Raw genomic sequence first — 22,819 nt, forward strand, 5'->3', positions numbered from 1 at the left:
CCGCAAACTTGTGCATGTGCATGTGCTAATGTTCTCTCTTACCAGAACCTTCCAGGTTCTGATCCTAGAATCTGGAATAGTACTTTAAAATTGATAACCTAGTTGATTTACGTAAAACTACGTCGAACTCGATCAGCCTGAAGCTCCATCGCGCATAAAAACGATCCGTTTCTTGTTCTTCTTAACTGTCTGTTATTACGTCACGACACTTTCAAACCTGTTACTATACATCGATAAAGAGTGCTAACGTCCTCGACATGGACGGGTCTCTAGAAATCTTGTGCACTTGGATGGCCGAGGACTAGCCAAGCTCCAATCATTCATGAGACGTGGAATGTAGCTGTCTTCTTCTGGTCGGTTGCGGATCAAATCAGTAATGGTGCTGCAGGGCAGGTGGCTCAATGACAGTGTGATTGCAACCTTTAAGTCTTCAATTCTCATATTTTCCGTAAGACTGCGAGAGTGCTCTGTGACTCCCATCGGCATAGAGATAGATCATAAATTAACCACAATGCTGGAAATATCAGAAATATGTAGAACGCTGTCTCATATACTTTGATGATGTAGGTGTTCGAGAATCAACTGTGAATGGACGTACTGCTCAGTCATCCATCCACATTCGCAATGACACTTGCAATGTGGGGAAGGGGTAGTTCAGCTATGATACTGAATTTGGGAGACATGCTGTCACATCATTGGCTGGTGTTGAAATTAGTGTAAAATTGCTACAATTGTTCACAGTATCAACTGTGATAAGTATTATTTCAGTACATCGGCGGTGTCTTTTCCATCCCATCCGTCCAGTGGCACGCTCTTGGTTATGACATAATGAATGACTGACAGCGCTTGTTTGAATTGGAGAAAGAGTTTTGTGGGTGGGTGACACCTTCTCGGATGGCTAGCACCGAAACAGTGATCGTGTACATGACTGCAATACGAGGTATCAGTCAATAGGGAACACAGATCCATCAGCTATTCCATCAATGTGACAGATTAGTTTAAATGTAGTTTGGAAATCCAAGCCAACGTCGTAAAACTTTTCAAATTTCCTTACGCTGTATTTGATATCATCCAGTGTGTGCGGTGTGTTATGGTAACAGCAGAAACAACATGATTTACACCGTGTGAAGTCTAGAGGTAGCGCAGTTGACCGATCTTCCCTCCAAAATACCAACTTCCCACCAGGGCGTGTTTGCAATGCCGGGGTTGGGGGGGAGTGTGGCACTTTCCTGCCATCGTGGGTAACTGTACTCGCATCATCAGCTGACGTCATGGCAGCCATATTGCATGACGCCAATCGCATCACAGTGCAACATCTTAGATAGCGGTACTTTGGGGTGATGTCCTTGTTGTCTGCGAAAGGCAGTGGAACAGAATGTCTTAATGTCAGATTAGAATCTGACAAAGGTCTCGAATTCGTGTCAGAAAAAAAATTGTTTGGCAGTGAACAAAGAGTGTTAGAGCAGAAGAGAAAATAATAGTATTTCAGACAACGAGACAGGGCCACAGGGGGCGTCTCTTGCGACTTACAGTATAGTCTGTGGGATTCTATCATCCTCCTAGAGTACAGGTGATGGAACTTTAAACTGGTCTGTGCAATTGATCAATACCTGTATATTTAATAGAATCGTCACATGTGCTCGATGCCCGCATTAATGCGGTATATTTTTCGATATATGGGAGTAGGGAGATGTAGAAAAAAACCTTATCTAGTTCTCTACCGGATGACGTTAGTTCCGCTCTTATAGTCATGGATGGTACAGAATAACGAAAACGGTATGTTGGGTCAGACAGATGTGAATGGGCATCTATCTCTTGTACCTGTATATAATTTGGGGGTTCACCACAATGCAGTAGCAAAAATCCTCGTTCTTCTCTCAGTTCCCATTTACATCGAATGGTCAAAACCCAGTCCTGTCGCAGCTTAGCCTATTTCGACATGGTATGCAAAAGTTGGTATATATAGTTTCCTCCGACTTCTACTCAGTTCCGACTGACATTGCAACTATCGCATGTGCAAAGCTGGAAGGGTGGCAGCACAGAGTCTGAGAGGGCTGTTGCAGGACGCATAGTGACAACCTAAAATTAGGCTGGAATTTAACTGTAGGAGATAGGTTTCAGAGAGGTTACTCGTTTCGAGATATGAGAGTGCCAGAAATATGATGGAGGGAATTGATTCCAAATCCCAGACAGCATTTCTAGCGGATAGCGTAGCATTAGTGATCTGAAAAGTAAGTCTACGTTCCTTACGACCTCAATAAGCATAATATCTACTGTTTGTGATCCTTCTCAATCAACCATCGCCTATAGCTCTGTGGATATATCACCGATCCTCAGACATGGCATCGAGGTAGAATGCGTTACCAATACTGTAGAAATATCTAGCTGCTGGGGCGTGAGACAGACGGAAATACCGGTTTCATACCACGTTCCTCAGCCGAATCACTTTCTAAATTGGGTAATTTTATTACGAGGTTGCACCATTGGCGATGTGTAAGCGGACTGTTGCTCTGATACCATATACTCCAGCGATCACTGTCACGGTATTTGTCTGGTCCAAAAGCCACTTCATTCAGAGGTAACGTCGTAACTCGATTTATAAAGCCAGTATAGCCTTTAACATTGGTACTTGTGTGCACCTGTAGAACCAAGACAGCTTGTGACAACAGCATGCAATAGTTGTTGCGATCGGTTTTTTTAACATATGGCGGTTTGTAAGACGATTACGCCTCTCTCTCTAAGACACAGTGGTAATACACGCAGGAAAAACGTGTCAGACATGTCCTCCCATGATTAATGTACTCTCAGTTTTATTTTGTATCATCTGCAGTCATTTATTGGCGTAATATTATGCTTAGTAGTAGGGAGTGCGTGACAGGCTCGCTTTTGCATCTGGCTTATAAAGTATGTCTTCGTGTTCCCATATGTGCAAAGGAAATGACTATGTCGGGTCATAATGAAGGCATGGATTTGACGTGGCGTACTGTGATAGCAATTGGAAGAGTATGTCAAGTCATAAGAATGGTACTGATATTTCTTTTTCCAGAGCCGCAGCCGTCAGCATAGTGTACTTCCCATTCTTCGCTCATTGTCGAATGTCGTTCAACTGAGACCGCAATCGTAACATTTAGTTGTAAGTACACCGATAAAATACATGTGAGGCCAGTTTTTTTCGTAGGACGATTCTGTCTATGCATACGCCGGTGACCCCTGCGGAAATGATTCACGTTTCCCATTACCGGTAGGAGGCGTCCGCATGGAGAGGCCTGTTGGAGTGTAGGAATGTGGCTGACTTAACCGTGTTCTCCTATAGACGGCCGAATAGCGAACTAATACTTAGTATGTGTTGAATAGCTTCCTTGATTGAGTGAAAATTTGACAAGATCGAATATGGACGGGTGTTTGCGGTTCACCATGATTCCCTTCCATGTAAATTATTCCGTTGACTCCTTCCGAACATTTCACGCCTTTATTTAGCTGAGGGAACATGGATAGTGGTGTGTGCATTCATCAGGTGAGAGACATGTTTGCCAGTTCTGTAGACATGAGAAACACCTTAGTTGGGTTAGTAAATTATAGGGATTATTTGGAATCTGTTACATCACCAACTTCACTATTTTCCGAGTGGACCGAGTTAGACCATCAGCGAGAGCGCACCGCTAGTTCCTGCTACTAATAAGGCGGGTACACTGTTTGCTTGTTACATATTTTTACGAGCTTCAAACAGGAGCGACTTATTTTCAGTTATCTGGGTAGTTCATAGTTTATTTTTGTAATTTCTTGCGTGTTGGACTGTTTACTAGGCACAACCTTTTATTTGAATAGCAGTGTAGTGTACAGTGCTTCCGTTGCTATCGACCCTCGTATCGAACAGGCTTTTGTTTGTTTGGTTAGAACAGCTCAGTGACGGTGAGACGGTCAGTGAGAGAGCGATTTCCCGCTGCTAATAAGGCGAGTACACCATTCGTTTGTTGCATATTTTTACGAGCTTCAAACAGGAGCGACTGCAGTAATGGATGGGAACTGTGATTGTTTTGTACAGATGCGAGCTGAGCTGGCGACCCTTTGTTCACAGCTCCAGACTGCTTTGGCTTCCCCCACACAGCTTGAGGCTGCTGCCAAGGGGCGTTACTGTAGGGGATCAGACGCAGGGATATGAGGGACATCGAGCATGTCCCACGTGTCCTCTGATCGGTCCACTGCTGTGGCCGCCCCTGGTACTGCCTGCACTGAGGTTGCCCCTCACCCGTGGTCGAGTGGGAGATCATTCCAAAGTCTGGCTGGCAGTGAAAAACCTTCTGAGTGGAGGGTCTGAATCAGAGGCCCAGGCGGTTCTGTGACCGTGTAGGCTGTAGATTCCTTGACTTGCGCCATCGGGTGGTAGGTTTCTGGATTCAGCTTAATAGGCCAGGAATCCACTACACACAGGAGGTGGCTACACGGGTAGTGGAGGCTGTGTAGAAGGGACTGGGTGGTTTTTTAGGTTAGAGGGTCTCAGAGAACCACATAAGGGACGTCGTTTAAAAGTGGGCAGGTAAAACACAGTAAGATAGTTGTAGAAATGATTGGTATTGTAGATGTAAATTGTCGTAACTGTGTTGGGAAAGAACCAGAGCTCCAAGCCCTAATAGAAAGCACTGAAGCTCAAATAGTTGTAGGTACAGAGAGCTGGCTAAAGCTGGAAATATGTTAAGCTGAAATTTTTTCAATCGATCTGACAGTGTTCACAAAATATAGATTAAATACAGTTGGTGATGGTGTACGTATTGCTGTCACGGGTAGTTTGCCTTGTAGCGAAATTGAAGTAGATAGCTCGTGTGAAATAGTATGGGTAGAGGTTATACCTGACAATTAGAATAAACTATTAATATGATCGTTTTACCGAATCCCCGACTCAGAAGATATAATTCCTGAACAGTTCAAAGAAAATTTGAGTTTCATTTAAAATAATTACCCCGCTCATACAATTATAGTCGTTGGTGACTTCAATCTACCCTCGATATGCTCGAAAAATTGTACATTTAAAGCCGGCGGCAGGCATAAAACGTCAACCGAAATTGTACTAAATGCTTTCTCAGAAAGGTATTTTGAACAATTAGTTCATGAACCCACTCGAAGCGTAAACGGATGCGAAAGCATACTTGACCTTTAAGCAATAAATAATCCTAGAATATAGTGAGTATTGTGACGGATAAAGGGATTAGTGACCACAAGGCAGATGCTGTTAGGCTGAATATCGTAACACCTACAACCATCAAAAATAAACGCGAAGGATATCTATTTAAAAAAGCTGATAGAATGCTGTTAACGCCTTTTAAAGAGACAGTCTTCACTCCTTCCAAAGTAGTCACGTAGGTGTAGAAAAGTTGTGGAATGTTTCGAAAGAGATAGTATGGACAGCAATTGAGAGAAGTATACCACATAAATTAATAAGTGATGGTACTCATCCCCGATGGTACACAAAATGGGTCAGATCATCGTGGCAGAAGCAACGAAAAAAGCTGCCAAATTTAAAAGAACGCCAAATCCCCAAGATTGTCAAAGTTTTACAGAAGTTCGAAATATGGCACGTACTTCAATGCGAGATGCTTTTAATAATTTCCACAACGAAATTCTGTCTCGAAATCTGGCAGAAAATACAAAGAGATTCTGGTCATACATAAAGCACACCAGTGGCAAGACGCAATCAATACCCTCACTGCACGATAACAATGGTGAAGACACTGATGACAGTGCCACTAAAGCAGAGTTATTAAACACGGTTTTCCGAAACTACTTCAACAAAGAAGACGAAGTAATATTCGTGAATTCCAATGACCAACAACTGCCAAGATAAGAAACATACAAGTAGCTGAAGCAGCTGAAATCACTTAATAAAAGCAAGGCCTCCGGTCCAGATTGTGTACCATTCAGGTTCCTCTCAGAGTATGTTGATTAAATGGCTCCATATTTATCAGTTATATACTATCACTCGCTCACAGAAAGACTGGAAAATTGCCCAAGTCCCACCAATACCCAAAAAGGGAAGTAGGAGTAATCCTCTGTATTACAGGCCTATATCACTAACGTTTATTTGCAGCAGGGTTTGGAACATATACTGTATTCATACATTATGAAGTACCTCGAAGAAAGCGATTGACACATAGTCAGCACGGTTTCAGAAAGTATCGTTCTTGTGAAACACAACTAGCTCATTATACTCATGAAGTAGCAATTGCTATCGACAGGGTATGTCAAATTGATTCCATACTTTTAGATTTCCAGAAGGCTTTCGACACCGTTCCTCACAAGCGTCTTCTAACCAAACTGCTTGCCTATGGAATATCGCCACAGTTGTGCGACAGGATTCGTGATTTCCTGTCAGAATGGTCACAGTTCGTAGTAATAGACGGAAAGTCATCGAGTAAAACAAAAGTAATATCCGGCATTCCCGAAGGAAGTGTTATAGCCCCTCTATTGTTCTTGATCTACATTAACGACATAGGAGACAATCTGAGTAGCCGTATTAGATTGTTTGCACATGATATTCTCATTTTCGGTATTTTAAAGTCATCAGATGATCAAAACGACTTGCAAAATGATTTAGATAAGATATCTGTGTGGTGCGAAAAGTGGCAATTGGCACTGCATAATGAAAAGTGCGAAGTTATTCACATGAGTACTAAGAGAAATCAGCTACATTTCGATTACGCGATAATTCACACAAATCTGAAGGCTGTAAATTCAACTGAATACTCAGGGATTACAATTACAAATAACCTAAATTGGAACGCTCACATAGATAATATTGTGGGTAGAGCAAACCAAAGACTGCGATTCATTGGCAGAACACTTAGAAGATGCAACAGGTCTACTAAAGAGACTGCTTACACCACGCTTGTCCGCCATATTCTGGAGTATTGCTGTGCGGTGTTGGTTCCACATCATGTGGGACAGACGGATGACATCGAAAAAGGACAAAGAAGGACAGCTCGTTTTGCATTATCGCGAAATAGGGGAGATAGTGTCACAGACATGATACGTGAATTGGATTGGCAATCATTAAAATAAAAGCGTTTTTCGTTGCGACGCTATCTTATTATGAAATTTCAATCACCAGTTTTCTCCTCCGATTGCGAAAACATTCTGTTGGCACCCACCTACATAGGGAGAAATGATCATCACGATAAAATAAATCTCGGCTCGCACACAAAAATTTAAGTGCTCGTTTGTCCCGCGTGCCGTTCGAGAGTGGAACGGTGGTGAGACAGCTTGAAGGTGGTTCACGGAACCCTCTGCCAGGCACTTTATCGTGAACAGCATAATAATCACGTAGATGTAGATGTATAAATATCATTTTCCTCTATTTTTTTCGAGTTCCCACGCAAAGGTCTTCGCAGGCAGGATAAGTTTCTAGTTACTCAGTGGTCTAGAGTACGCTGCACCTCGCTAAAGTATGGAGTTTGCACAGAATTGATTTCCAGTCTATATCTTCGAAATTATGTTGCGCCAGCGATCGGTAGAATACTGCTGTGTTCTTGATATAGAGAAATACCGCGAAAATGGTATAATATTATGGCAATCCGTACATTCGACGTTATTCTGCACTATTTTCGTAAACCAGTTTTATTAGGGCAAGAATTTCTGTCCATACAAGGCGAGTCATCACGAATGCTCCTACAAAAGCGCACGTTAAGTATTTCTGGGACGCAGCACAATTTCCGAGACATCGACTTGGTTATTATTATAGATAGCCACGTGACTTCAGTAAAAGACTGGGAACGTTGTTAGATGCGCTTGCGATGGTATGTAGCTACATGCAGAGGTGAGTCAACCACACACCACGGATGTTTCGTTAGAATTGCGAGCGGTCGAATAGATTTCTATTGCACGATCTGTGATGTCAGTATACGCGTCACATATGTCCTGTTAGGATCACGAGGAACAATGCAAACTGTGCTATTCTGGAACGGATGTCTGCAGTGTATGCGAGGGTGAGCCGCTTGGCTATTAGGTCTTCACAGGACCGCAGGTAGAGAGAACACACCAGCAACGGTGAGCACATGCGAATGGCCCGAAGGATGACTTGGCGCTTGTTTAGATAGACATGTGGCGTCTGTATAACACTCGAAGAACTAAAACTGTAGAGGTGACTTTGACATGCTGTCAGCAGCGGCGTGAAAGCGATGGGTCGTGCTGGCTTGCATCCGGCGTACGCGCGCCCTTAGAGCTCCTGTACTCGGCAAATAGCTATTCAGTCCTGTCCAGTCGCATCAACAATGCTGCATAGGTGATCACGTATTTCAAGTGTCAACTATGAAAGGGATGCCGCCGCATCATTCTTGAGGGACCAGAACGGGCTCCTGTGGATGGCTTGGCAGCAGAAGGGCCGTGTCTCTTCGCAGGGGGCTGCCGGAGCATCCCAACGTCTGGGAGTGTGTGCAGTAGCCTACTTTACAGACCAGTGGACAGGGGGCAGCGGGTGGTGCCTGCGCACATTGTTCGTGTGTCTGTTGCATTATTTTGCGAGCAGTTCTGTTGGCTGTGCTGTGTATTGTTAGGATGGTTTAAGAGCTGATTTCGTCTCTGCAGAGCAGTGTTCTGCATTATTTAGGAAGAGTTTGCAGGTCTGTGTGCTGTGTAGTGCTTTATATCTGTAATTTAGGAGTTGTTTGTGTGTCGGTATTACTTTATTTCGGTAATTTACGAATAGTTTACAGGGCTGTAGGCTGTGTGGTGAGACCACATGCATGTCAGAGCATGAGTTTTGTATCAGTGTAATAAATAAACTATGTGAAATCCGTTCCTAAATAAATTGCTCGAAAAAAAATAAAGTACACTCCTTCCTCTCTTCAAACAGCAACCTTGGGTTACTTCACGGAATGGATGACAGCTTCCTGTGGTGGCGGTACTGTTTAATAATTCTCTTGAACTCCAGAACCCATGCCGACCACACTGTTTCCACTTTTTGCCACACCCAAGACCGCCATCTTGGATTACGTCACAGAGTAGATGACAGTGCCCTCTGGTATCGGTACTGTATAATAGGTTAGTTGGACTCCGGACCCCATGGCGACCACACTTGATGGTGGTACTGCCTCTAATTCTTTAAATAAATAGTGCAAGCAAAATGAAGACATACGTCCAGCACAGGTTGAGTTCTCTCCTCGCCTTTTCCTAGGACAAGGTGGCAGTCAGACGACTTAGGTTAGTGTAGGTAATCTAAGTGTCCTTTCTTTGCTGCCAATTTCTTAGGTTAGTAGAGATAGCCCAAGTGACCTTCCTTTACCGAAAAAATTCAAGTTTCCCGCTAATCCCTTGGAACAGGTAGTGGTTGGATGACTTATGTTAGTGGAGGTGGCCCAAGTGACCTATTTTCCCGCAATCTCCTTAGTTTATTAGAGGTGTGTTGCATTGTCCCATGGAATTTAAACTTTCCACAATTTTCTGGGGGAGGCGAGGAGATGGGGGCTAAGTTAGTGGAGGTAGCTCAATTGACAGATCTTTCTACCAAATTTCAAACTTCCCACCAAATCCGCCATCTTTGGTGACGTCACGGCCGCCATCTTGGGTGATATCTTGCTCTGTTGCCAAGTCTACAGGCCGCCATCTTGGTTGACGTCATTGCCGCCATCTTGGATACATCTTGTAATAATGGAGAGTGGGGCCATACGAACCTAGTCCCACTTCTAGCAGAGCATGCCTGTGTGTGGTGCCTGAGGGGGGCAGCCTGATGGTATCAGAATATACATTACTAGTCAAACGTGTCTGATCATCTATCACAACTGTGGATTTGTGGTTAAAACAGGAATTTCACTTTGAAAATTTTATCATACACTGTTCTTATATTAAAACAAGTACAAATTGTAGGCCCCTCTGTTTCCTATTTGACCGGCTGTTTGTGTAGAGGGGCGTTGATGAGTACCCACTGACGTGCCTAATACAGTTCCAATCAAGCAGTCCTAATTCCTTCGGGTGTTTGTTATGCAATCAGTTCGCATTGGTTTACAGTACATTGTGTGCATCTAGGAGTGTGTTTGTTTAACTCGTCAGGTTCATACTATTTTTCGTCGCATTGGGACAGAAGAAGGAGATCCGAATTGAAGAACATACTGTGACTGTAGCTCTGCATTAGTATGGCTGCTTTGGTTAGATAACAGCAAAAAAAAAATGGTGCAGCCAAATTTACATTTGTGTATACATTACAGTGTCTCAAGGAAACTTGTGCTAATGCAAGTGTTTCGCGATGTACAAGATCCCAGATAACATCATACAAGGATGACCAGTTCATAGGTGTATAGAGGAAACGTCAGAGGACAAGAACTGCTCCTGAAAATCGCGAGGAAGTAAATAGTACGCGAGTAGTTCCACTTTTTGTCTCAAACAGTGCAACGGCGCGCTCGTAATTATGGTTTAGAGCGGCGAATTGACGGAAGAAATCGTTACTTCACAAATAACATAAGGTGAAAAGTTTGCAATGGGTTCAGCAACAAAAAAATTGGAGTGTGCAGGAATGGTCCATTGTCTTATTCATGGATGAATGAAAGTCTGAAGTATGTGGAAGCCATCGTTGACTTCATGGAGATGTATGAAAAGTCAGTATATGACGCCAACGGCGAAGCATGGTGGAGGTTTGAACATGGTGTGGGGGTGTCTTGTACGGTGTCTTGCAGGTGATAAAATCGGTGGTCTAGTGTGAATTAATGGTACATTAAAGAAGGGAGGATATCACAGGATACTGATCAAAAATGCAGTTGCATCTGACAAGAGACGTATTGGTCGTGGGTTTGTTCTGCGGCAAAACAGCTATCCTAGTCTTACTCCTAATCTGTGCGGATGGTATGTCAATATAAAAGAGAAATGTGGGTAAATGAAGAATATGATTTGGCTCTGTCAGTCACCAGACTTAAACCACACTGAACTCGTATTAGATAAAACTGACAGGGAGGTGAGGAAATGAGGTTATCTTACGTTGAAGATCTATGTAGTAATTTACAGACGTGTTGGATTTCAATACCTGCAAATACATTTAAAAATCTTATTCCTGATGCCAAGCATTTCTGCAGCTGTTCTTAAGGTATAACGGTAGCATGGCGATGTAAGTGCTGTTCTGTCACCTTAAGACATGTATAACGATAGTATGTAGACGTAGTAAAAGTTCTAGTCCTGTCTAAAGGTCGCTTACAACAGTCACCGTTTCCACTCTTGCAATCACGTTTAGTAGTTCAGATGTTATTCTAGCTTCGGTAATTGAAGCACTTAAACACAACTACCTGCTTAACAACCGCTAGTGACCTAAGATGCCGTGTAATGGATAAAGCTCGAACAAATGTGAAGTTATGGTATAGTCTTGATTGTAGCTTTCCTTTTTCGTCAAACAACTTCTTGCGGCTGAATGACACAGTCGCCAGTGAAAATGACGAATCGATTGACGTTACTTAACAAATTCCGAAAATTTGGTCTTCACTATATTTTTGCTTTGATTAAAACTCTTAACTGAAGGAACAGGTCAATCCACGTAGATAGCTGAATGAATAATGACTGTAGTCAAAATTGGCCACACGCACACGCTTAGAAAGTTTTGGTCTATGAAAACAACGTCGGAACGACAATAATGCCTACTTGCGTTTCTGATGGTAAGATCAGCAACACTGCATCTGAAAACAAGTATTATACACAAGAAATATTTTTACGATACTTTTGTTAGTATCGAAATGATCGCAAAAGGCTTTTATCAGCTTTTTATCAGTTTTACTGAAATAGTTACTTTACGTAATTTCTTGCACAGAAGGTCCCAATAACCATAGTCACACACTAGGTAGAATTGTAATTTAGTTTACTTACTTTCAAGACTTTCTACAATTCTCCACACTTACTTTAATTGTTACACTTGAGTGATAATTTAAATTCACTTTCCAATAAAACACTCAGTTGCGCAATAATGTTTCACACCAATGGATTCCGGTTTCATTCTCTTTAGTATAGGAAAGGATCCCTACTTGGAACATTTTAAGTTAAATGAGTAGTTATGCGTAAAAAAAAAAAATGTGATTATCGAACAAAACACACAAAAACTTCTCAACACAACTCGTGTACAGAACTATGGATGGTTAATTTGAGTAGTGTCGTTGAGAGCACTGTTGCTGGAGACTTAGGTGCTTTGAAGCCACGTACCCTTTTGCAGCGACGAAGATTATTATTTGTCTTCATGGCGTCGAATTATGCGACTGGTACCATCGCCAATATGAGTCTGGCTTTCCTGGGGATCCGCGTCAGTCTAAGTAATGGATGTCTTAGAACATTTCACATCCAGGAACCAACACTCGTTGCAGACGTAATTGTATATTCCCTCTAAAGCGTTTCGAACTTGTACCTTAGCACTTCCCCTTCACTCACATCTATTAAGCAGTTAAACTGAAGCTTTGTTTAAACAATACTGAGGAGTACAGCGCGTATCAGCTTTCGTCACCTGCGTCAACAGTGACTTGCGCCTGTCTGACCTCTCCACTTCTTCCCTATCCTACCTGCTTACGTTAGCAGCAAAAAAATCTCCACCTTTTCCGACCGTCCAGAACGTCGGTAGATCACTATTGGTTTTCACCTACATTTATCTTTAGCCCTGAGCTAGTGTTGACTTTACTTTACAAACAATTATACATAGTTAAATAAAAGATGCTTATTGCTACTTACATAACATTGCAAACATTTGTTAATTACCTATAGACGTTAAACATCATACAGTCAAAGACTATTTTCTTCTGCAGACACTTATATACTGCGTACTGTACAAACTTCATTCTGTGCTTCCTTAGTGCAAAGTCTCTCTACTCTAAAAAGGTCGATAGTGTTACAAAGGAAAAGGATGGATCGAAGAGGCTAAAATCTAAACCATACTGTATCGTACTGAAGGACAGAGGGAGAAAATATTTATTTTATTGGCCTATGACGTGTTTGTGCATTTAAATAACGTATACAGTTTTCCTCAATGGCGATCGAAAACTTTTGAGTGGTATTGTACAAAGGCAACTACAACAAATAGATAGACTTATATATTAAGTAAACTGAATAAGGGAAGAGTAGTATTATACGGAGGAACACTAAACTTTTAACTCTGGGCAGGAACATGTAAAGGAACTATCGCTCATATTTTGAAGAATAATTGACCAAACAACAGGCAGATATGTGCCTAATAGAAAAGTTCATTATAGATGGAGCCCTCTATGGTACACAGTGTACACTAATAAAACATATAAAGCAACAGGACGATAACTTAAACAACGTGTAGGACAGAAAATAGACTGTAAATGAAAGTTGTTCTCTTGTCAGATGGGTGGGACGCGAAGCCTGCGACCAACCTATCGGGTCCATATACTAAGATATCTCACAAAACTCAAATGAATATCATTTGCAGAGGCTTTCACAATCTGTGAAACGGTAGTTAGTGTCCAGTCTACGCATGAAGAACGGAGGAAAGAAACTGACTTGTATCAAAAGAACGCTCAACTTTGTTTTCATGTGTTTCTTTATAAAGTAATATCCAAGAATACAGCCTCAGTTTAATGTTCGTACTATTAAGGAGATGAGTAACATTGTCGTTAGTGCAAGTGGCGCTAAAAAGCTGTTAAAATCCTTATAGTTGCACTTGGTCACAGGGTCCGATATAACCTCTCTCAGATTTAGTACGGAATTTATGGCTGAATAATCCCATTTCCTAACCATAATACACCGTGGATTCCAAAAACTAATAATACTGTCCCGTTGGTGGAATAAAATAATGTCTGGCCGAAGTGGCCGTGCGGTTAAAGGCGCTGCAGTCTGGAACCGCAAGACCGCTACGGTCGCAGGTTCGAATCCTGCCTCGGGCATGGATGTTTGTGATGTCCTTAGGTTAGTTAGGTTTAACTAGTTCTAAGTTCTAGGGGACTAATAACCTCAGCAGTTGAGTCCCATAGTGCTCAGAGCCACTAAAATAATGTCTCACAATCTGCCATGAAATGTGATCCACTAAACCGTTGGCATTCGTCTGTTGTATGACCCTAGAACGTGTAATGGACTCTAATATAATCAGATATGCAGAACATAATGACCATCGGCATACATTCCAAAAACGTCGCCCACGTGACAATCTTACAACTATTTGTCTGGGCGATCAGTTTGACATTGTATTCCTTGCTTTCCGAAAAGCATTTGGCTGATAGTGCCGGTCCAGTGTTTGTTAACGAATGTGAAATCATATGAGGTATCGAAGGATAGTGATTGTATTATTTCCTAGTTAGGCCTGTTATCAGGATGCTGCGGAAATGCAGTTAGTCGACAAAAGGCATATCTTACCAAACTCACGTGCAACCCATATTGGAGTTTTGCCGAAGTGTGTGCGACCCTTAACAAATAGACTAACAGAGGGCATTGAACGTCCACAAAGAAGGGCAAAAGGAGTAGTTATAGCTTTCTCTGATTGGACAACCTGTACTGGCACCCATTGAGGTGGCTATTTACGGGAAGGAACCCTAATGTGTTTTAAAACAGGTATTATTACCTCTGCCATGAACGTCAAAGCATTTGCTGAGCATGAAGTTGGATGCAGATGAAGTTATCATACTTTCTCCGCACTTCGCCTACAGAAATGTAGAAAAGAATGGGAAAGAAGAATAGAGTACAACAACATAACGACGCTGCATTACAACAAACGGCGATAGCGTTTGAAGTACTGAACAGTGATGTGTGGTATTTTTACAGCCGGCGCGTCTGACTCTCTTGATAACTCTGCAGCAGTCGTACATTAAAACGTGCTTGTACGGCTGACGACTCGTAAATCCAGATCTGCGTTAGTTTCTTCTGAGCGGTGGATAGATCGTCAAATGCGTGACGCCTCTAGCATATCAGTTATAGATACCTACATGTTTGTACAATGACTGGCCGAGTAGTTCAAGACAAAAATTTCCCCTCAAAAACTACAGGGTAGTCGAGTCCGAGAGATCGCATGAGGTTTCCACAATATACGTAGAATTACAGGGAGATTTGAAACGTAATTAGTATAACAGAATATTGATAGGAGATCAGCAAATGTACGCCATTAAATTTCCTGCATTATTGGAGAAATTCTTCCCACGAAAATTCTTTCTACGAACGGGGGTTGAGTCCTGAATGATTACAGATGGAATTACTGCATCAAACATCTGATTACAGACTGAAGTTCACTGCAAGAATCCCAATGAAACACTATTCACAGCACCGAAAATTCTTGGTCTATCATTTTTTTTTTTTTTTTGGGGTGTTACACGGAACTGTTTTTCAAGACAGAATGGTGACACTCACTACTTGCGAGTCAACGTTTACACGACGGAATGCAAAGATCACTTGGCACGGGAACGTGCTACGAGAATGTATAATTAGTCATTTGCAAATGTCATGTTACCGGCAGTACAAAATTTTTATATTCACGCTTCTTCAACAAAATTGCCACAGGCAAACCTCGACAAAAGTCTGGATGATAGGTTCGCAAAATGTAATTAACATTAACATAATGTCGATGATCTCCATATTCATGAACCATACATGTCTGTGGAATTAATGTTACGCGCCAGCAGAAAACGCAGTCGCCTTGCCACGGATTGTCGAAAGTCATATGTCTCATTACATTCTGACTTACCTTCTGACTTCTTGCCTCGCTCCGTGTTTACTGAAGACTTGGCTGAATGTGCACGGACACACTAATGTCGCGCGCCAGTCGCGTCGCCTCAGACTGCTGCTAAGCAACGGCATGAGCCGCTGCAGAAACGACCCTATTGTTGACAAATGCGTCACGTCGCGATATATGTTGCTTGCTCAATAGGGTATGTGGAAAATAATCACCTCACAATTAAGAAAACTATCCAGCGATGATGACAGCAACATAACTGAGTTCGGACGACCACAGCAGCCCCGCCGGGTATATGGTGCTTCTGGAAAAAGATAAAACAACAGAAATCATGAGGAATAATCGCTAAAAATTTACCTCCTTTACCAAGGTCAAGTATCAGTCAGCATCAGAATACGAACATCAGTTAACTGAATGTTCAGAACACAAGGGACTAGATGCGGGCAAGTGTGTCGGCGAAGTCTCTGACAGTGCATCACCCATGAGTGACGTATACAACGCTGTAAAAAAAGAAAAAAATGTACATTTTAAATGTTTTCCTTATAGGAGCTATAGAGGCTAAGAGGATAATCAAGAAATAGCCCAGTATTTTGAAACAGATGGGGACATGTAGACATACACTCCTGGAAATTGAAATAAGAACACCGTGAATTCATTGTCCCAGGAAGGGGAAACTTTATTGACACATTCCTGGGGTCAGATACATCACATGATCACACTGACAGAACCAGAGGCACATAGACACAGGCAACAGATCATGCACAATGTCGGCACTAGTACAGTGTGTATCCACCTTTCGCAGCAATGCAGGCTGCTATTCTCCCATGGAGACGATCGTAGAGATCCTGGATGTAGTCCTGTGGAACGGCTTGCCATGCCATTTCCACCTGGCGCCTCAGTTGGACCAGCGTTCGTGCTGGACGTGCAGACCGCGTGAGACGACGCTTCATCCAGTCCCAAACATGCTCAATGGGGGACAGATCCGGAGATCTTGCTGGCCGGGGTAGTTGACTTACACCTTCTAGAGCACGTTGGGTGGCACGGGATACATGCGGACGTGCATTGTCCTGTTGGAACAGCAAGTTCCCTTGCCGGTCTAGGAATGGTAGAACGATGGGTTCGATGACGGTTTGGATGTACCGTGCACTATTCAGTGTCCCCTCGACGATCACCAGTGGTGTACGGCCAGTGTAGGAGTTCGCTCCCCACACCATGATGCCGGGTGTTGGCCCTGTGTGCCTCGGTCGTATGCAGTCCTGATTGTGGCGCTCACCTGCACGGCGCCAAACACGCATACGACCATCATTGGCACTAAGGCAGAAGCGACTCTCATCGCTGAAGACGTCTCCATTCGTCCCTCCATTCACGCCTGTCGCGACATCACTGGACGCGTGCTGCACGATGTTGGGGCGTGAGCGGAAGACGGCCTAACGGTGTGCGGGACCGTAGCCCAGCTTCATGGAGACGGTTGCGAATGGTCCTCGCCGATACCCCAGGAGCAACAGTGTCCCTAATTTGCTGGGAAGTGGCGGTGCGGTCCCCTACGGCACTGCGTAGGATCCTACGGTCTTGGCGTGCATCCGTGCGTCGCTGCGGTCCGGTCCCAGGTCGACGGGCACGTGCACCTTGCGCCGACCACTGGCGACAACATCGATGTACTGTGGAGACCTCACGCCCCACGTGTTGAGCAATTCGGCGGTACGTCCACCCGGCCTCCCGCATGCCCACTATACGCCCTCGCTCAAAGTCCGTCAACTGCACATACGGTTCACGTCCACGCTGTCGCGGCATGCTACCAGTGTTAAAGACTGCGATGGAGCTCCGTATGCCACGGCAAACTGGCTGACACTGACTGCGGCGGTGCACAAATGCTGCGCAGCTAGCGCCATTCGACGGCCAACACCGCGGTTCCTGGTGTGTCCGCTGTGCCGTGCGTGTGATCATTGCTTGTACAGCCCTCTCGCAGTGTCCGGAGCAAGTATGGTGGGTCTGACACACCGGTGTCAATGTATTCTTTTTTCCATTGCCAGGAGTGTATTTTCGTCACAGCATGCTGTGGCGGTAATACTTTAAACGTGTTTCGTGAGTACTTCTAAGGTAACTCTAAAGACACCATATGATAAACCATGTATGCATTTGCCAAAAGCGTCATTGACGTCTCTTAGGCACTGCCAAGCATAATCAGTAAGAATAATTAAGGTAAAGAGAGAAGTTTAGCAAAAGATCTTGAAGACATAATCTTACCCTTTTCGGACGGAACGCTAACGACCAGAAATAAGTATTGCAGCACTCAAGGCCGTGCAGTCTGAAAATTCGAACGTTGCAGCTGTACGTGACATCTTTGGAGCGGCGTTGTAAGAATGAAGATGGAAGATTACGATTAAACGTCCCGTCGACGCCGTGGTCTTTACAGATGGAGCGCTGTCGTAAGATAGCGATGGGTAAGGAAACAGGCCTTAACCTTTCAAACGAACCGTCTCGGCATTTGACTGAAGCGATTGGGAGGTAAATCGCGGTAGAACAGAAACTGTATGGCGATCGAGGATCTGAATCGCCGAATTCGAGACCAGTGTCAGACCACTGCGAGATACATCTCGTTTGCTGTCAGAGGAACATACGGCAAACTGTCCCATGAAACTTTCTACATCTGTGTAAAAGGGGGAACAGAGTGCACATTGCCTAACAAATGAATTAGAGCAGTAGAGAAATACTTCGGGGAACCTTGCAAGGACAACAGTCTGACAGAATCCGTAACTCGACTTAAAGTGTGACATTTTTAGTGAAAGACTGAAAAGACACGCAGATATAAGGAACAGTCAAATAAAAACTATGCAGTTGAAAAAAAAGAAAGTAACCTGTTTATTTTCTTTTAATGCAATCTGCATAACTGTTAATAAGTTTATACCCCTGTGAGACTATGTGGTCAGTGGTCTTATAGAAAAAAAAGGTTCAATTGGCTCTGAGTACCATGGGACTTAACTTCTGAGGTCATCAGTCCCCTAGAACTTAGCACTACTTAAACCGAACTAACTTAAGGACATCACACACAACCATGCCCGAGGCAGGATTCGAACCTGCGACCGTAGCGACCTCGCAGTTCCAGACTGTAGTTCCTAGAACCGCTCGGCTACTAAGGCCGGCCGTCTTATAGAAGAATGTTAGCTGTATCCTATGGAACCACGATTGTACCCAGTCGACCATCCCTTCACACGATGCAAACCGTCGGCCACGAATGTTCCTTCAGGACTACAAAAATATGGAGATCTTATGGGGAGGGATCATGACTGTCCGGAAGGTGTGTAAGGCCTGCCTAGCGAAACTGCTGCATGTAGCGTAGTCGAAACAACAGGCAGGCTAGCTCTGGTAAAGTTGTGATGAACGTTTTCTTTGACAGCATGGGCCCGCTGATCACCGACGTTTGGGAATACGGCTCCAAAATTCACTCACAGCGGTTCGTGGACACTTGCTGTTGACGGACGGCATCAGTCTGTTGCCGGATAATACCCTGCCACACGCTGCCAATGTTCTTGCGACTACGCTGCAGAAGTTGCGCTGGGAACCCCTTACACATCCTCAATACGGTCCTGACCTCTCCACATGCGATTTACGTGTTTAGGATCCCTGAATAAAGACATTCGTGGCCGTCAATTTGCTTCAGACTTCGGACGACTTGTTGCAAACCTGGATAGAGTCGTGATTCCTTAGGCTAAAGCAAACATTCTTCTATGAGGTTGCCGGCCGCTCTGGCCGAATGGTTCTTGGCGCTTGAGTCCGGAACCGTGCTGCTGCTACGGTCGCAAGTTGGAATCCTGTCTCGGGCTTGGATGTGTGTGATGTCCTTAGTTAGGTTTAAGTAGTTCTAAGGGAGGGGACTGATGACCTCAGATGTTAAGTCCCATAGTGTTTAGAGCCATTTGAACCATTTGAACTTCTATGAGGCTCTTGACCACCTTGTCTCACAGTGCCATAAATGTATTAACATTTATTACGGTTAGCTTGAAACAATGAACAAATTACTTACTTTTTTCATCTGCGTTGTTTTCAGTTGACTGACACTTAGAAAATACCTGTGGCTTGCTAAAGACGTATGAAGCCACTTACTACATCTACCACCTGTGACGAAGGTATTGCGTGTGAACCACCTACGTCTTTGAATGATATTTCTGTTTTATTTTTCTAACTGTGGTAAATTCAACAAGGACTCTATTTAAAGTATAAATATAAAAATAAGTTGTGTGTCCAACAAAAGCTACTGCTGCTGCAAGAACCGACCGCTCCTTCTCCAAGCTAAAAGTGGTTGAAAATACGATGATTCATACTTGGTTACTCTCTTTGACAGTGCAATAAACAGCACAATGGTTGTGCGAATGTTAAAAGGTTGTTTGATTGGTTGGAGAGTGTAACACAAACGCTGAAAAACCTTAAATGGCAAGATTCAAAGCAAGACTCTATACAATTCTCGCGTAAGCAACAAGAAGACGCCATGTCCATCTTTTATCCCAACAATCGTGAATTTTCAGTAGTTGCAGGAGCAATAGTCTGGATGATTCAGTGATCTCGTTATGTAACATCAATCAAAACGGTCTTGCTCTGCTGGTACTACGAAAGGCTGAAAGCAAGGGGAAACCACAGCCGTTATTTTTCCCGAGGTCACGCAGCTTTACTCTTTGGTTGATGATGATGGTATCCTTCTGCGTAACATATTCCAAGAGTAAAATAGTCCCCCATTCGGATCTCTGGGCGGGGACTACATAAGGAGAAACAGAACTGGCGTTCTACGGATCGGAGCGTGGAATGTCAGATTCCTTAATCGGGCAGGTAGGTTAGAAAATTTAAAAAGCAGAATGAAATCAAACAATGAAAAATCCATGATCTAATGTAACAATATTAGCGAAGGAAAGTTTCTACTCACCATACAGCGGAGATGCTACGTCGCAGGGGAAAATGTATAAGTTAGGCGGCAGGTGGAACAACACATCTGTTCAGGTGAATACAGGGTTACAAATATAAAATCAAATAGGGGTAGTGCAGGAGTAGGTTTAATAATGAATAAGAAAATAGGAACGTGTATAAGCAACTACGAACAGCATAGTGAATGCATTATTGTAGCCAAGAGAGACCCGAAGACCACACCTAACACAGCAGTACAAGTTTATTTGCCAACTAGTTTCGCAGACGATGAAGAGATTGAAGAAATGTATGAAGCGATAAAAGAAATTATTCAGATTGTTATGGCAAGCGAAAATTTTGTACTGATGAGGGATTGAAATTCTACAGTAGGAAAGGTTCAAATGGCTCTGAGCACTATGGGTCTTAACATCTGAGGTCATCAGTCCCCTAGAACTTAGAACTACTTAAACCTAACTAACCTAAGGACATCACACACATCCATGCCCGAGGCAGGATTGGAACCTGCGACCGGAGCGATCGCGCGGTTCCAGACTGAAGCGCCTAGAACCGCTTGGCCACGTCGGCCGGCACAGTAGGAAAGGGAAGAGAAGGAAAAGTAGTAGGTGAATATGGACTGGGTGTAAGGAATGAAAGAGGAAGCCGCCTGGTAGAATTTTGCACAGAGCAAAACTTAATCATACACAATGTGATCAAAAGTATACGGTCACCTGGCTGAGAATGACTTACAAGTTCATGGCGCCGTCCATCGGTAATGCTGCAATTCAATATGGTGTGGAACCATCCTTAGCCTTGATGACAGCCTCCACTCTCCCCGGCATACGTTCAATCAGGTGCTGAAAGGTTTCTTCGGGAATGGCACCCCATTCTTCACGAAGTGCTGCACTGACGGGAGTTACCGTTGTCGGTTGGTGAGGCCTGGCACGAAAAGAGCGTTCCGAAACATCCCAAAGGTGTTCAGTAGGATTCAGGTCATGGACTCTGTGCAGGTCAGTCCATTAGAGGGATGTTATTGTCGTGTAACCACTCCCCCACAGGCCGTACATTATGACCAGGTGCTCGGTGAAAGATGCAATCGCCATCCCCGAATTGTTCTTCAACAGTGGGAAGCAAAAAGGTGCTTCAGACATCAATGTAGGCCTGTTCTGTGACAGTGCCACGCAAAACAACAAGGGGTGCAACTCCCCTCCGTGAAAAACACTACCACACTATAACACCACCGCCTCCGAATTTTACTGTTGGCTCTACACATGCAGTCAGTTGAGGTTCAACGGGCATTCACCATACTCACACCCTGCCATCGGATTGCCATATTGTGTACCGTGATTCGTCACTCCACACAACGTTTATCCACTGTTTAAACGTCCAATGTTTACTTTCCTTACACCGAGTGAGGCGTCGTTTTGCGTTTACCGGCGTGATGTGTGGCAAATGAGCAGCGGCTCGACCATGAAATCCCATTATTCTCACCTCCGGCCTAACTGTCATAGGATTTGCAGTGGATCCTGGTGTAGTTTGGAATTCCTGTGTGATGGCCTGGATAGACGTCTGCCTATTACACACTACGACCTTCTTCAACTGTCGGAGGTCTCTGTCAGTTAACAGACGAGGCCGGCCTGTACGCATTTATACTGTACGTGTCCTTCACGTTTCCAGTTCACTATCACATCGGAAACAGTGGACCTAGAGATGTTTAAGAGTGTGGAAATCTCGCGTACAGACGTATGAGAGAAGTGACACCCAATCACCTGACCACCTTCGAAGTCTGTGAGTTCCGCAGAACGCCCCATTCTTCTCTCCCACGAAGTTGATTGACTGCTGAGGTCTCCGATGTGGAGTGCCTGGGTGTAGGTGACCGCAAAATTTACCTAACATGAAAAACGTATGTTTTTGGGGTGTCCAGATACTTTTGATCTAGCACTTGGCTTAAGAATCATGAAAGAAGGCTGTATACGTGGAAGAAGGCTGGAGACACCGGAAGGTTTCAGATTGATTATATAATGCTAAGACAGAAATGTAGGAACCAGGTTTTAAATTGTAGGGCATATCACGGGACAGACAACCAGCTGTCTGAATTTCAAGTGCCCAGATGGAAAACCAGTTCTTCTTGTAGGAAAATTAATCAGACATTTAGAGAAAAGACAATGACGTTATGAATTTCAAGATCTCAGATCGAAAACCAGTCCTAACCAAAGAAGGGAAAGCAGAAAGGTGGAATGAGTGTATAGAGGGTAGGTACGAGAACCATATGCTTAAGGGAAATATTATGTAAGTGGAAGAGAACTAAGATGAAGA

This window comes from Schistocerca nitens, chromosome 1, assembly GCF_023898315.1.
Source record: "Schistocerca nitens isolate TAMUIC-IGC-003100 chromosome 1, iqSchNite1.1, whole genome shotgun sequence".
Lineage (NCBI taxonomy): Eukaryota > Metazoa > Arthropoda > Insecta > Orthoptera > Acrididae > Schistocerca > Schistocerca nitens.